This window comes from Pongo pygmaeus, chromosome 2 (assembly GCF_028885625.2).
Source record: "Pongo pygmaeus isolate AG05252 chromosome 2, NHGRI_mPonPyg2-v2.0_pri, whole genome shotgun sequence".
In the NCBI taxonomy this organism is placed as follows: domain Eukaryota; kingdom Metazoa; phylum Chordata; class Mammalia; order Primates; family Hominidae; genus Pongo; species Pongo pygmaeus.
The window spans coordinates 145,381,254-145,395,345 of NC_085930.1; the positions used below are offsets into that span (position 1 = coordinate 145,381,254).

At 42.1% G+C, this 14,092-nt stretch overlaps 1 protein-coding gene and 1 pseudogene across 7 annotated transcripts in view; both read right to left on the reverse strand.

Annotated features, from left to right (window-relative positions):
• Positions 1 to 14,092, reverse strand: part of STAG1 (STAG1 cohesin complex component) — a 406,778-nt gene that overhangs the window by 382,312 nt on the left and 10,374 nt on the right. The gene's annotated exons all lie outside the window — the stretch shown is intronic.
• Positions 17 to 11,594, reverse strand: LOC134739186 (dnaJ homolog subfamily C member 8-like; annotated as a pseudogene).

Below are 14,092 nucleotides of genomic sequence, written 5' to 3' on the forward strand. Positions count from 1 at the left end.
CGCCATTGTACTCCAGCCTAGGCAACAAGAGCGAAAGCCCATTTAAAAAAAAAAAAAAAAATCAAAAACAAAAAAAACACCACACTGAATACAAGTTTACTTACACTAAATAGTAAATTGAGTCCATGATTAGAATCAAGTAACAAAGGGGAAATAAACTATAAAGTACCACAATACTTTTAGTTAATAATTAGAACAAAATTATTTATCTTAAATTCCTTTTAATGTCTTGTTTCTGAAAGCAGCATGTAAATGCATTTGTGGGTATGGGGAAAATGATAAAGAAGTATAAAGGGAGCATAAAGGAAGCCAGACTGCCAGAGTCTGAATCCCAGATATTCTAATTACTAGCTATATAACCTTTGGAAATTCAACTAGCTTCTCTGTGCCTCAGTTTTTTCATCTGTAGAGACTTAGCCCTACCCACCACATGGGGCTATTGTAAGGATTACATGAGTCAAAATATACAATATGCTAAGAACAGTAGCTGGCATCTAAGACATACTGTTAACTATTATTATATAATGTTATTATGTTCCTGTTAACTATTACTATATTACTTTCTCTTTCTGCATCATTGTGGTTAATAACTACCATACTGCATAGCACAAATAAAAAAATTTCCATCACTGCAGAAAGTTACATTAAACAGCACTATATCAAACTACAGGATAGTTAAAATGCCTGATGAGATAATGCATACAATCCTCTTCCCTAATTTATTAGGAAGTGCTTAGTAAAAAGCACTCCTAAACCCTAAGTGTTCTTTAATCTAATACTTTGACATGTAACAACAAAGAACTTAGGTTTCATTTCTATTTAACAAAACAAATAAAGGAGGGATAGGGGAAGAGAGATTCTGTCTCTTCTGTAAAGATTCTTTTTTTTTTTTTTTTTTTTTTTGAGACAGGATTTCACTCCTATTGCCCAGGCGAGAGTGAAAGGCACGATCTTGGCTCACTGCAGCCTCCGCCTCCCTGGCTCCAGGGATTCTCCTGACTCAGCTTCCAGAGTGGCTGGGACCACATATGCATGCCACCATGCCTAGCTAATTTAATTTGCGTGTGTGTGTTTTTTTGTTTCTGTTTTTTTGAGACAGGGCTTCACCATGTTGCCCAGGCTGGTCTCGAACTCCTGAGGTCAAGTGATCTGCCAGCCTCAGCCTCCCAAAGTGTTGGGATTACAAGAGTGAGCCACCACGATCAGCCCAGACAAAGGGACTTATGAATTTAAAATTTCCTGTCTACCCTACATCAAGCTATCCACTAAACTCTCCCTCTTTGTGAATGGTACCATGCTTATAAGAGAATTAATTATATTCAAATACAATTATCAATATATTAAAGCAACTTAAAATATTGTAATATGATTCTTTAACACAGTAAATAAGATCTAGAGGTTAGTCTAACAATTACCTAATTTTGAAGTACTGAAATTGTACTTTGAAATATCTACAACATCTGTAGTTTCCTTTTTTTTTTTTTTTTTTGAGACAGAGCTGGGCTGTCACCCAGGCTGGAGTACAATGGCATGATCTCAGCTCACTGAAACCTCCGCCTCCCAGTTTCAAGTGATTCTCCTGCCTCAGCCTCTCGAGTAGCTGGGATCACAGGCATGTGCCTCCAAGCCCAGCTAATTTTTGTATTAACATTTTTAGTAGAGACAGGATTCTGCTATGTTGGCCAGGCTAGTCTTGAACTCCTGGCCTCAAGTGATCCACCCACCTCGCCCTCTCAAAGTGCTGAGATAACAGGCATGAGCCACCACGCCAGGCATATTTTTTTTTTTTGAGACAGAGTCTCGCTCTGTTGCCCAGGCTGGAGTGCAGTAGCGTGATCTCAGCTCACTGCAACCTCCGCCTCCCAGGTTCAAGCAATTCTCCTGCCTTGGCCTCCTGAGTAGCTGGGACTACACACACGTGCCACTACGCCCGGCTAATTCTGGTTAAGAGACAGAGTCGCCCTCTGTCACCCAGGCCCTCTGTCACTGCAACCTCAAGTTCCTGGGCTCAGGCAATCCTCCCACCACAGCCTCTCGAGTAGCTGGGACTACAGGCCCACACCACCACACCCAATTAACCATCTGTAATTTAATATGAAAATATTTCTGATTTCTGTTGGTGACAAAATAAGTATTGCTAACACAACTGTGATTTGTTGCCAACATTTGAAATTGAAGGAACTGCTAAATTTCAGTTACAGGTTAGTAAAAATAAAGATGTCATTATTTTGCCATCCAAAGTCACGAACCCAAGGTTTTTTGCTTTAATTGCTGAAGACATTAGACTTTAGAGTCACAAAAACCTGGACTCAACCACTTTCCAGCTATGTAACATTGGGAAAAGGTACTTAACCTCTCTACCTTGCCTGTGAAATAGGAATAATACCTACATAAAACTGCTGTGTTGTTTATTACGCATGTAAGCTACTTGACACCATGTTTGATACATTTTCAATAAATATGTACACTACTATAATCAGAACCAAGTCCTGTCTATATATAGTTCACAATTCTCACTGTGCATCAGAAACTCAGATTTGGGTTCAGCTGGTCTGAGACAAATCCCAGACACCACTATAGTTTTAAAGCTCTCAGGTAATTCTAAGGTGCAGCCACTGGCCTAAGGACAAAGTTCAAACACTTTAACACTTTCCTTTGGCACTTCACTCTGCTCATGGCTTACAGCTCTGTATTTTAATCACTCTTCCCTAGTCACCCCATGCTCCAAACACAATCAAGTAACACTTCCTGAAGAGGTGGGCTATAGCAGTGATTCTTAAACTTCAGCCTACATCAGAATCACCTGAAGACCTGTAAAAACACAGCTTGCTCATCCCCAGAATTTCTGAGTTGGCAGACCTATGGTGAAGGCCAAGAATCTGCATGTCTAACAAGTTTCTAAGTAATGCTGACACCACTGGTGCTAGGACCACACTTTAAGAACCACTGGGCTATATATCACAGCTCTATCCCTTTGCATATATACACTGTACCTTCACCTGGAATGTCATTCTCATCTCCAACATTTACCCTTGTCTGGCTTTCACTTCTCTTTCAAAGCTCACATAAGAATTCATCTCCTTCAGGAAGCATTTGCTCACTTCAACAAACCACCTCAAGGCATTCGTTACCCACTACAAAACTTGACTACAAAAAAAAAAAAAAAAAGCAATACAGAATGTTTATGGTACAGTAATGCAAAGGGTGGATATTTGCTGAAATACACAGGTTCTTTTGTAAGAATTAGAAAAAGCACTCTCCTCTGGGCACGTAAACTAGAAAAAGGTGGAAAAAGCAAATAGAATTTGTCAAGCAGAATAAAATCTGGATTTCAGCCTTCCCCTACCACTTTGGCCAAGTATCTTTAGGCAGGGTACCAATTCTACAACCATTCATGGCAGCCCCGGCACTGAGTGCCACTAAAATACAAAGGCAGAGAGAACATTTAGATCAACCCTGGATGGGAGAAAGAGAGGAGCAATAAGTCTATCAAGTAAAGATTTCTGAAGAAGGTACTACCTAAATTCTGAGTCTTCATATGCCCCCCTTGTGTACTTCGGGAAAACAAGAACTGTGCTTCAATGTCTTTATAACCACACTATATGGCTCACTGTAAATGTTCAACAAATGCCTGATGAATGACTCAATGAGCAAAATTACATGAAAACACTTGCTAACCTATTTCTTTTTCATCAAGTATGTAGCAAACACATGCCCACACCTGGCACCAGAAACTATAAGTGCTACCTAAATATCAACATTTTATTTGGCCTGTGCACTTATCAGCTAGTGGAAAGCATAAATTATTCCAATAAACAGACGGGAGGTGTGGAGGCAAAATATCACACCTAGGTCTTCAAAACTAATGACTTTCAAATCAAAAACTGCATTACCTGATAAAGACTTAACTTCATGATTATTTCAACAGGGACTAAAAAAATTACAGGAAATCTTGGAAACCAGCTATCTGGTCAAAGACACTAATTTTAGAGATGAAGAAACTGAGGCCCAGAGAAGTAATCAATCAAAGACACACAGTTAGTTAATGGTAGAGTTATAATTAAAACTCAGATCTCTGGCCCTACACTAGTTTTTGTTCTTCTACACCATGCTGCCTTTGTATCTATAAAATCAAATCTTTTATCCACAACTAAAAAAAAAAAAAAAAAACCACCTCTTAGTCACAATTTTGTTGTCTGCATCCCAATGGGAGGAAAAAGTAGTACGCCATCATCTTATTTTGTCTAGAGGTAACTTTCCAACTTTGCTCTTGGTTTCATGCCTAACCTTCTGTGTGCAGAATAATAAAAAAAGCTAAAATTCATAAATAATCCTGATAAAGCCATCAAAATTTATCAACTACCAAAGAAGCATTACATGCAGCACTTTTCTAAAGAAAGAAAAGGAGCCTAATTTTTGAAATATGTTTACTAATAAGCAGAACACGCTGGTGATAACCTTCATCTCTCAATTAACCGGAGTACCTTATCATCTGACCATTCTCATTAATAAATCTTTTGTTTTTGAGACAGAGTCTTGCTCTGTCACCCAGGCTAGAGTGCAGCAGCGCAATCTCAGCTCACTGCAACCTCCCTCCCAGTTTCAAGTGATTCGCCTGCCTCAGCCTCTCGAGTAGCTGGGATTACAGTGCCCACCACCGCGCCAGGCTAATTTTTGTATTTTTAGTAGAGACGGGGTTTCACCATCTTGGCCACGCTGGTCTCAAACTCCTGACCTCGTGAGCCACCCACCTTGGCCTCCCAAACTGCTGGGATTACAGGCTTGAGCCACCGCGCTCGGTCTCATTAATAAAGTTTTAATCTATTGCTAGCCCTACCTGCTGATGAGAATCAATTAACTAAAATTCTTTGCTTACAGAAAGTAACCTCACCATTTACTTAGATTATGATTTGTCTTTTAAGATTAATGATCTTTGGATCTATGCACAACACAATATAGTCTAGTAGTTAAAACCAAACTTTTTTTTTTTTTTTTTTTTTTTTTTAAGACAGTCTTACACTGTCACCCAGGCTGGAGTGCAGCGGCATCATCTTAGCTCACTGCAACCTCTGCCTCCTGGGCTGAAGCAATCCTCCCACCTCAGCCTCCAGAGTAGCTGGGACTACAGATGCAAGCCACCATGCCCAGCTAATTTTTGTATTTTTTTGTAGAGACAGGGCTTCGCTATGTTGCCCAGGCTGGTCTCAAACTTCTGAGCTCAAATGATCCACCCACCTCAGCGTCCCAAAGTGCTGGGATTACAGGCATGAGCTACCGCGCCTGGACAAAGGCTAACTTTTTAACGCACACTGACAGGGAGAAAGGCATCTCCTTTTACTTTTGTATTTGCACTGTTGTGCAGCCCACAACAGTGGAATACTTTTATTACTATTCCCATTTTACAGATGAGAAAACTGAGACTTAGAAAGGTTAAAGAAGTTGCCCAAGTTTACATAGACAGAAGCATGCAATTAGAATTTGATACAGTGTGATTCAGGCACCAGGAACTCTCCCAGACAATGGACAATAGCTTTCTTAGCCATCTGTCATGTGACAGTGCTTCATCTGTGAGAATGAAGATTTTTAACTCATGTAAACATGAGATTTTTAACTGTAACTAGCAGCACATGGCATAAACTAAGACACTGTTTTCCCAAAAGTTAATTTAGGCTATAAGAATAAAATAGAACACAGCCTAAAATGTTCTTCAACTTTTATACCTTGGCACTATAAGAATTTCTACACACTTGCAGGCCGGGCACGGTGGCTCACGCCTGTAATCCCAGCGCTTCAGGAGGCCAAGGCGGCCGGATCACAAGGTCAAGAAATCAAGACCATCCTGGCTAACACGGTGAAACCCTGTCTCTACTAAAAATGCAAAAAATTAGCCGGGTGTGGTGGCGGGCACCTGTAGTCCCAGCTACTCAGGAGGCTGAGGCAGGAGAATGGCGTGAATCTGGGAGGCAGAGCTTGCAGTGAGCCAAGATTGTGCCACTGTACTCCAGCCTGGGCGACAGTGCGAGAGACTCCATCTCAAAAAAAAAAAAAAAAAAGAATTTCTGCACACTTGCCAGTTTGTACTGTCTCTGCTAAAGAATAGGGGCTGACTACCTCAATGCCCCAAATAAGACAGGAAAAATTGTAACCTGATATAATATCATGGTCAACTAAGCTTCATGAAAAAAGAGAGAGGCAGGTACCTCAAAGAAGAGAACCATGTCAAACTCATGCTTGACTATGTATAAAATATTTTTTTTCTGCCTAAGATTGAGGAGGCAGACAGTAGTGTCTCAAGCTACCACCTGGACCTTTAAACCAATTTAACAATTATGAAGAGAAATCTTGCCAAAGAGCCAAAAAACAGTACAGGTAATATTTAACTATTCATGTTACCTTGATTAGAAAACAAAGGGACTCCCCTGAAAAACTCTTCTGACCTATGTTTGTCATTTCCTGACACATAAAAAGGATCTATTGTTATGCGGGGCAGGAGGGGGCACACTGACAGGGAGAAGGGCATCTCCTTTTACTTTTGTGTTTTTTATGCTTCCCACCTCCTCCCACCCACATTTCATTAACCCTGTTGGTTTGTTTTGTTGCTTTAGGGGTTTTTTTTGTTTTGTTTTTAATCTCTCTCAACAGAATAGAAGCTTTTTAAGAGAAGAACCTACATATTTATCAATTTTGTATACCACTGCCACACATATAATAAGTACTCATGAAATATTTGCTGAATCTTAACTGAAGGATATCCTGCCATTCGTGACAACATGGAAAAACCTGGACATTATGTTAAGTGAAATAAAGCCAGGCAAATACCTCATGATCTCACTTACATGTGGAATCTAAACACGGTGAACTCGTCCTCTCCACCAGGCCTGCACAGTTTCTGGTCAGAACTCTTGACACTAACCTAGGAACCAAACTCCCCTCAATTATTATTGCACTCTCCAATTCCAGTTTCCATGGTGGGGGCAGCTAACTTCCCTTCTTCCTTCCTTCCTACCCTATTTCTATCTTACTTCCTACCCTATCTCTCCCTCCCCTATCTCTCCCTCCCCACTCCCTTTCATTTTTATTTTATTTTATTTTTTTTTTGAGATGGACTTCCACTCTTGTTGCCCAGGCTGGAGTGCAGTGGTGCGACCTCGGCTCACTACAGCCTTACAACCTTGACCTCCTGGGTTCAAGCCATCCTCCCACCTCAGCCTCCTGAGCAGCTAGGACTACAGGTGGCCAACATCATGCCCAGCTAATTTTTGCATTTTCTGTAGAGACAGGGTCTTGCTATGACGTCCAGTCTGGTCTCAAACTCATGAGCCTAAGCAATCCTCCCGCCTTGGCCTCCCGAAGTGGTGGGATTACAGGCATGAGCCACTGTGCCCAGCCTTGCCTCTGCATTTTTTTTTTCCTTTTTTGACACAGGGTCTCACTTTGTTGCCCAGGCTAGAGTGCACTGGAATGATCTCAGCTCACTGGAACCTCCACCTCCTGGGTTCAAGTGATTCTCATGCCTCAGCCACCAAAAGTAGCTGGGATTACAGGCATACACCACCACACCCAGCTAATTTTTGTGTTTTTTTATTTTTTAGTTTGAGAAAGAGTTTCACTTTTGTCTTCCAGACTGGAGTGCAATGGCGCGATTTCTGCTTCCTGCAATCTCCAACTCCCGGGTTCAAGAGAGTCCCCTGCCTCAGCCTCCTGAGTAGCTGGAATTATAGGCGCCCACCACCATGCCCAGCTAATTTTTTCTGGGGGTGGCAGGAGGTATAAAAATTTATTATACATAAAGAATATTACCACTAACAAATGCAGACAAACTAGGACATGGTACTGGGTGGAGGACGGCTAGCTCTTTGGAAAGTGAAAGGTTTGGGTGGCGTGGGCCTCATGCCACGCTGATTGGTCAGTAGACGGGGGCACCTGCCAAACACCACAGGGCATCAGATGCCACTCTGTGTGCCCACAAGTGTTCCCTATTTCATCTGGGCCTTCGAAGGGAGCACGCCCAGAAGTGAGCAACTGAAGCGAAGGGGCTTCCTTAGGTGCCCCTTCCAGGCTTGTCTACGAAGTCATAGCAACACCATTTTAAGCAATATGTTTAATTGTATGAGTTCCACAAACCATTCACGAAGTTTCTAACCATCACAATTCAGTGAAGTACAAAACACTGAGTTACAGGCTGTGGGAAGAGAAGGCAGCACCAATGGTGGCACCTTCTAATCCTGGTTGTTCTAGGGGCAGGGAGAGGGGAAGGTCTTTTTTTAAACCAAGCCCCGCATTTCAATGTACAAAAGAATTACTCTGATCGATATTAAATTGTATTGAAAAAATGGACTAAAAAGCAAATACTACTCTATGTTGGGGTGGAAGTGGGGGGAAAAAACGAGTCCTTCGAAGCAGGAAAGGAGATAGCAGGGGGAAGGTTCTGTGCCTGTGACCCTGGGTGGTCATTTACGCTGCTCCATTTTTACTTTTGGTGGTCTCAGGAAGGTCCGATTTTTCTTCTCTTTCTTCCCCTTTGTATTGGCTTGGAAGTTTCGCCAGCTGTCCACACAATCATCTCGACTTTCCTCAAAGTTTTTCTGCCACTCTCTTTCCCGTTTGGCTTTTTCTTGAGCTTCAATCTCTTCTCCCCTTTGTCCTTTCCTTTCATGCATCTCTTTGGCTTCTCTCTCTTTCCTTTTAACTTCCAGCTCAGCAAAGAGTTTCATTGTCTGTTTATATACAGCTTGTTTGAACAGCTCAGGATCATCCTCCTCTACAATTGTAGGTTTTCCTTCCTTCTTTGTTTTTTTCGCTCTTTCACAGTGTGTTCCACATATTCTTTTCCTGCCTGAATTACATCCAGGGTCCTCTTCTTTTGCTCCTGATCTAGTAGCAACTTGCAAGCTTTGTCCACAGCCTCAAAAGCCTTTTGTGCTCTGTCAGCATCATCTTGATTTTTGTCAGGATGCACCAAGATGGATAACTGCTGCTTTTTTATTTCTTCATCTGTAACTTCAGGATCTGAAGAACCTCAAATGGGTTGAAACTGAAGTAAGAGGAACCAGGATGGGTCAGTCTTTCAATCTGATTTTTTGATGTTAGAACCAAGTCTCTCTTATCTATTTGTTTCACCTCACTGTAGAAGGTCATAAATGCTGCCTCGATGCTGCCTCCGCCACCCAAAGTCCCGCTCTCTCCTGAAGCTGCCATTTCCCCAGCCCAGCCACCACGTGACCCCCATGCCCAGCTAATTTTTTGTATTCTTAGTAGAGACGGGGTTTCACTATGTTGGCCAGGCTGGTCTCGAACTCCTGACCTCGTGATCCACCTGCCTCAGCCTCCCAAAGTGCTGGGATTACAGGCGTGAGCCATCACGCTGGGCCAATTTTTGCATTTTTAGTAGAGACAGGGGTTTCACCATGTTAGCCAGACTGGTCTCAAACTCCTGACCTCATGTGATCCTCCCGCCTCGACCTCCCAAAGTGTTGGGATGACAGGCATGAGCCATCATGCCAGGCCTTGCCTCTGCATTTTATGTTCACTTTTTCAACTTCTACCTAGTCTGCCTTTTTCACCACACTACCTCTTGCTTCCTGGCTTTCAGTTAATGATACCGCTTACTATATTCAACAAATATTTGTTAGCCCTTACTGTGTCAGAATCTATTCTAGGTAGCAGTATAAAGGAGGTGGAAAAAGATCTCTGATCACAGAGCTAACATTCCAGAGGGAAGAAAACAGACAATAAATGAGCACTTTAAAAATAGAATAAGTCTGGGCGTGGTGGCTCATGCCTGTAATCCCAGCACTTTGGGAGGCCAAGGCGGGCGGATCTCAAGGTCAGGGGTTCAAGACCAGCCTAACATGGTGAAACCCCATCTCTACTAAAAATACAAAAATTAGCCGGGCGTGGTGGTGTGCACCGGTAATCCCAGCTACTCAGGAGGCTGAGGCAGGAGAATCGCTGGAACCTAAGAGGTGGAGGTTGCAGTGAGCCGAGATTGTGCCATTGCACACCAGCCTAGGCGACAGAGTGAGACTCTGTCTCAAAAAATAAATTAATTAATAAAATAAAATAAAATACTAAAAAACGCTCAATTCATAGAAGCACAGAGAAGAATGGATGTTGGTTAACAGGGATGACAGCAGGGATGGGGATTAAGAAGACATTGATCAAACGGATACAAATTTTCACCAGGCCCAGTGGATCAGTCCTGTAATCCTAGCACTCTGGGAGGCCAAGGCGGGCAGATCACCTGAGGTTGGGAGTTCGAGACCAGCCTGGCCAACATGGTGAAACCCCATCTCTACTAAAAATACAAAAATTAGCAGGGCATGGTGGCACGCATCTGTAATCCCAGCTACTTAGGAGGCTGACGAAGTAGAAACGCTTGAACCCCGGAGGCACAGGCTACAGTGAGCCGAAATCACACCACTGCCTTCCAGCCTGGGCGACTGAGCAAGACTACATATCGAAAATAACTAGCTGGACACGGTGGCACGCGCCTGAGGTCCCAGCTACTTAGGAGGCTGAGGCATGAGAATCACTTGAACCCAGGAGGCAGAGGTTGCAGTGTGCCGTGATCTATCGTACCACTGCCATCCAGCCTAGGCAACAGAGTAAGACTCTGCTTTCCTCCTCTCCCCCCAAAAAAGGATACAAATTTTCATTAGACAGGAGGAATCAGTTCAAGAGATCTATTGCACAACATGGTGGCTATAGTTAATAGCAATGTATACTGGATACTTGAAAATGCTAAGAGAATAGATTTTAAGTGTTTTCACCACACCAAATAAATATGTGAAGAAAAGTATATATTGATTAATTAGCATGATTCAGCCATTCCATAATGTACACATATACCAAAATGTTATTCACCACAAACATAATTATTTGTCCATTTAAAAATAAGTAGATTTTTCTAAAAATAAAAAAAGACTCTAAACTGTATTCCCATCTTAAAAATGAGAAAATCGAGGACTCCAGAAAGTAATGTCCTACCCAAGATAATTATTACATAATAGAATAGGGAAGAAAATCAAATCTCCCTAAAATAAACTTCAAAATGCAAAGTATTTCAACATGCAGAAATGAGGCTGAGAGAAAAATGGCCTTTTAAGAGATTTAGAGACTGGGTTCTGAAACAGCCTAAGTTCAAATTCTGGCTCTATCATTTACTAGCTGTTTGGCCTTGGGACAATTAATTTAAAACATTACACATTGGGTGAGGCTCAGTGGCTCACAACTATAATCCCAGCATTTTGGGAAGCCAAGGCAGGGGGACTGCTTGAGCCCAGGAGTTCAAGACCAAACTTGGCAACATGGTGAGACCCTGTCTCTATAAAAGAAGTATTTTAATTAGCTGGGCCTGGTGACACACACCTGTGGTCCCACGTACTCCCAGCTAGTTGGGAGGCTGAGGTGAGAGGTTGAGGCTGCAGTGAGCTGTGATTACGTCACAGCACTCCAGCCTGGGGCAACAGACTCTGTCAAAAAAAAAAAAAAAAGACCAAAAAAAGGAAGGCCAGGCGTGGTGGCTGACACCTGTAATCCCAGCACTTTTGGGAGGTCAAGGTGGAGGATCGCCTGAGGTCAGGAGTTCGAGACCAGCCTGGCCAACATAGCGAAACCCCGTCTCTACTAAAAATACAAAAAAAAATTAGCCAGATGTGGTGGCAGGCACCTGTAGTCCCAGCTACTCAAGAGGCTGAGGCAGGAGAATCGCTTGAACCTGGGAGGCAGAGGTTGCAGTGAGCCGAGAAAGCGCCACTGCACTCCATCCTGGGCAACAAGAGCAAGACTTCATCTCAAAAAAAATAATAATTATATACATATATACACACATACACACACACACACACACACACACATATATTACACAGGATACTGTGCCTTATGAACACTGCCACTTACTAAACGTTATGACGCCAACAATAAATGCAACAGGGGATAGACACAGAGGATAAAGATTGGCTGAAGTTATCTGTAAAGATTTCACACAGATTCCACATCTTACTCTGTGTTTGCTTTTTCTTTTCTTTGTGAACTATATCAATTATACAGTACATTATGTAAAATTCTAAATAACAGTTTAAAGAATTTTAAAGCACAGTGGCAGGCACCTGTAATCTCAGCTACTCGGGAGGCTGAGGCACAAGAATAGCTTGAGGCAGGGGTTTCAGTGAGCCAAGATCGCACCACTGCACTCCAGCCTGGGCGACAAAGCGAGATTCCATCTCAAAAAAAAAGAGAGAATTTTAACGCAAACACTCCATGTAATTATTACTAAGGTCAAGAAACAGACTACTACAAAAGCTTCTCCATAATATGTCCCTCCCTAATTACAAACTTGGGAAATTTAATCCAAGCCTCAGTTCCTCACCAGTAAAAGGGGGACAATACCAACATAACAATAACTACCCCACAGGGTTATTGTAAAATGTTTATTGGCATATAGTAAATGCTCAAGTTCTTTTTTACTTTTGTTCTTTTTTTGAGACAGTCTCACTTTGTCACCCAGGCTGGGGTGTAGTGGCGCAATCTCAGCTCACTGCAACCTCGACCTCCTGGGCTCAAACTATCCTCTGCCTCAGCCCCCCAAGTAGCTGGGGCTACAGGTGTGCACTACCACACCTAGCTAATTTTTTGTATTTTTTGTAGACACAGGGTTTCACTATGTTGCCCAGGCTTGTCTGAAACTCCTGAACTCAAGTGATCGCCGCCCCAGCCTCCAAAAGGGCTAGGATTACAGGCGGAAGCCACTATGCCTAGCCAAGTGTTTTCTTACAAACACACATATTCACCAGAACAAAGACGTGGGGAAAGACAGGATACAAGTATGTAACACCTAATTTGGTGATAACATATAGAGAAGTACAATGAAGAGATAAAGCTGAAAAGCTAGGTTGTAGCCATGTAAGAAACAAAAACTTAAGAAGCAAATAACAAAAGGGAATCTGAGAAAATTCACTACACAGTTTTGGAAGACAATTCTCCATGGAGTCTCCTGATTTTCTGCCTGTCTTGAGAAGAGAAGCAATGAAAGCCTTTGTTCCAATCTTTTCAGATAGTTATATAGTGAAGAGTCCTGGAAGAAAGACATGTCCCAGAGCAAAAAGTGTATTTATGACCCATTGTAAAAGATCTGAGTTTCTCTAAGCTTGGGATTCCACTACTCGGGCAGGTATCACTTGGACCTCTTCCCAGTGACCTATGCAAACTGGAGCTCAGAAATCTGATGCAAATGCTGACTGTCTACTGATACAGTGCATCGTTCTTCATCTATGACCAAGTCATTTCAATGACTTCTACCATAAGCCATTAAACTATGCCAAGTTAACTTGTCAGCCTATAAATAGGGTAAAACTTCAAACTCTTCATAGTTCTTAACAGACATTAGCATATAATCAATGTTTATTATAACTGAAAAATTCCACTTCCGTGTTGTTGCAAGGAATTTTTTTTTTTTTTTTTTTTTTTGAGATGGAGTTTTGCTCTTGTTGCCCAGGCTGGAGTACGATGTCACGATCTCAGCTCACCACAACCTCCACCTCCCGGGTTCAAGCGATTTTCCTGCCTCAGCCTCCCAAGTAGCTGGGATTACAGGCGCCCGCCACCATGCCTGGCTAATTTTGTATTTTTAGTAGAGATGGGGTTTCTCCACGTTAGTCACACTGGTCTCGAACTCCTGACCTCAGATGACCCGCCTGCCTCGGCCTCCCAAAGTGCTGGGATTATAGGCGTGAGTCACTGTGCCTGACCAGGAATTTTTTAAAAAGCAATACTCGACTATATACTACCATCAAAAGCACTTTAAATATAATGAAGAGTTTTGGGTAAATAGGTAGAAAAAGATATATTATGGAAACAGTAAGCTCAAGATGGCTGGAGTGGCTATATTAACATCAAATAAAGCAGACTTCAAGAAAAAGATTATTACCAGAAACAGAGAGACATTTCATCATAATAAAAAGGTCAATTTGTCAAAACAACATAATAATCATAAATTGTACGTCTTACAACAGAGCTTCAAAATGAGTGAGAAAAACTTGACAGAATTAAGGGAGAAACAGTAATTCCAGTCATAGTTGGATATTTTAACTTT